Source organism: Chenopodium album, chromosome 5 (genome assembly GCF_948465745.1).
Source record: "Chenopodium album chromosome 5, dcCheAlbu1.1, whole genome shotgun sequence".
Classification (NCBI taxonomy): Eukaryota; Viridiplantae; Streptophyta; class Magnoliopsida; order Caryophyllales; family Amaranthaceae; genus Chenopodium; species Chenopodium album.
Genome location: NC_137838.1, coordinates 70,447,121 through 70,450,093, shown reverse-complemented (window position 1 = coordinate 70,450,093; position 2,973 = coordinate 70,447,121). Strand labels below are relative to the sequence as shown.

General features: G+C 34.2%; 1 long non-coding RNA gene across 1 annotated transcript; it reads left to right on the top strand.

Moving 5' to 3' along the window:
• The first annotated feature begins 288 nt into the window (after positions 1-288).
• Positions 289-2,643, top strand: LOC145630962 (uncharacterized). Its single transcript, XR_014112314.1, has 3 exons — positions 289-403; positions 2,018-2,091; positions 2,527-2,643. It is a non-coding gene; the product is annotated as an uncharacterized LOC145630962 (long non-coding RNA).
• Positions 2,644-2,973: the final 330 nt, after the last annotated feature.

The following is a 2,973-nucleotide window of genomic DNA, read 5'->3' as shown; positions in this document are numbered from 1 at the left end:
TCAAATAAATCATTCTAGTAACATGAACATTAACTTATACGAAGTACAAAGTATTGAATTCTAATTGTAAAAAATAATTAAAATGGACATTTGTTCATTATATTGATTTTTTATATGAAGTATAGAGTACATACTATTTGACCTTATTTTGTGTAAAAAAAACTTATATCCTAAAATTACATACGGAGCTCACCTCAAACTAGTTGTATAAAAGTATAACTATTCAAAAAAAAATAAAAAGTATAACAGATAAAAAAAAAGTACAACTACTTGTTTCCGTAATAAAAGAAAAAAAAATTCAAAAACCTTGTTTGCAGAAAGTTAGAAACTGTTCGAACGATCCCTGATTCCCAATTCAACCAATGCTCGCACAGTAAGATCAATTCTTCGACAAAATTTCAAGGTTAGATTAGTTAAACATGAATTAATTCTTCGTTTTTCTTATATCTAGTGATTTAATTAATGTATCAATGTTGATTGTAGTTGCTATACTTAAATAGAGTTGTTTTCGGCAATTTCAATTTTATTTTTGCGATCTTATGCTTCAACATCGTATGGTAGCTTCATTCTCAAATTCGTGTTGTTTAATATTAATAATTTTGTACTGTATGTTAGCGTACTTCGATTTTTGCAAATAATAATTACTTTGATTAAATTTTTGTGTAGAATCTTTTTAATCTTCTGATTATTGTTTGCATGTGCTGCTATTTAGTGTTTTTGGCTAAATAATAAATAGTGAAGACTCTATTTTAATCAATTACGAGTATCAAATTGTTCTCTAGACTTTATGGGTATTCTGTCAAATTTGTGACTGAATTCTTTAGTTTTATCATATATATTAACTATGTGTAAATTTGATTAACTATATAATTTGTTAGTCTTTTAATTCTAATAGATAGGCTAAGGAAGCCAGTGTGCAGGGACGGGATCAGGAAGGGAGGGGAATAATATGCAAATAGGGTAAGAAGTAAGAGTGCAAGCAGGTGAGGGGTGTGTGTTAAAACGGGGAGAGTGCATGTGTGTTGCTAGGGAAGGGGGAAGTGTGTAGGGATGGGGATAGTCAGGGATGGGATTAGAGTGCAGGTTGGGGATAAGTTAAGTGTGCAAGTAGGGGAATGGTGTGTAAGCAGGGAGAGGGCAGGTGTGCCACAAGGTGAGGGGGCAGTGATCAAGTAAGGGGGCAGGTGAGGAGGGGATTAATGCGCAGGCAGGGAATGAGGTAGTGTGCAGGCAGGGTAGGGGGGGGGGGGGGGGGGGGGCAGGTGTGTAGGGGAGAGGGAAGGTTTGCACTCAGGAAGAGGGAGGTTGGTTGTAAAAATTAAGTTGCATTTTTAACTTCTTTTTAAAAGGGGTGGTGTCTTTGTTGTTTCATTTGTATTATTTGACTATTTGTATTAGTTGATTCATTTGGATCATTTTAGTTGACTTTGCTTATAAGACTGAATGCTATTGATCAAAATTCAGAAGTATGATCAAATTGTGCCTCTCTCACAAAAATTCTACCAGCTGATTCAAACTTTAAGCATACCTTGTATAGCTGCAATGCTGCTAATGATAGGTGCAACGTTGTATAGTTTTTTTATTTTTATTTTTTTTATTCTATGTTTATAATTTCCATGTTATTGCATTAATGAGCGAAGTTGGCTTGATAAATACTGCTATGCTTAATTGCTATGTACTTTCTTCGACAGAAGACTGTGGCTATGCATAAAGGGCCAGGGAATGCTCATTGTCTAAAGTGACTAACCATGATTGAGGAAATGTGGCTGGAATTTAGTGGATTAGCTAAGGCTTTTATCAATTGATGATAACGTGGCTAGAATATGCAATCAGTAGTATCAAAAGTATAATGTAACTAGTTTTAATTTATCCTTTCATTAAGTATTCATTGTTCTAATTTGGAACTTGTGATATTCTAACTGACTTTAGTTAAGAGAATCATAATTTATGATGGTTGCTGCATAATGCATACTAGTTTTAATATTTAACTGCCCTGTGGACTCATTCTATTTATTAGATGGTTCAAAGTCTGGTCATGGGCGAAGAGCTTAATTGCATGAAGGACAGTGGGATGACATCCATGTTATTGAGGTATGTATACAGACTACTAATCTTCTACTTATTAACTACTCCCTCCGTCCCCAAAAGTTCGACCCTTTTGGCCAAATTTTAGTCCCAAAGTGATCATGCCATTTGCATTAAAATATTCATCAATTTGCAACAGTATTTGTGCAAAATTACCTTCCCATATAAAATTTTGTTTTTCAATGTATTTTTATTACTTTCTCTCTCTACTTTTTTTTTTTTATAAACTCCATGTAAATTTAAATTTTCAATATAATTTTACTTCTTTTTATTTAACTTTCTTAATACCCGCGAAATCAACCCAAAAGGGTCGTTCTTTCAGAGACGGAGGGAGTACAATTCTATGCAATCTCATTTTGTTTTAACATTTTTCTTTTCCCATAGATGTTTCTCGATGTCATTTTACTCATCAAGCACCAAATTATTTCAATGATAATATAGGCGCGACCTTAGGACGAAGGAACTGCAACGTACTGTTTAATCAACATTGTCATGCTATCTTTGACTACAAATAGTGACTCCTGCGTGCAGGACATTTAGATTATCTAGATCTATTAGAAGACAAGTACGTGTTTTGCACTCAAAAACTGTGACCATTCTAAACTTAACTTTACAATGTGTTGCCCTTTGATAACTGGGGCAACTACCAGAATACCACATAATTTTCACTTGCTTAAACCCTTTTCCTAGGTTTGTACGTAAGTTTTCTTTTCGTGGTGTAGATGAGTATGCAACTATCAGTGGCTAAAGGTCATCCTTGTGACATGGGAAAACTTATTGAAGAATTGGAAGGCAAGCTACGAAACTCACTGGGTCAGGTACTATGCATGACTGAAAATTTTATGCTTTTGATAGTTTATTGGACATGCCAATTCGATGCACACACTC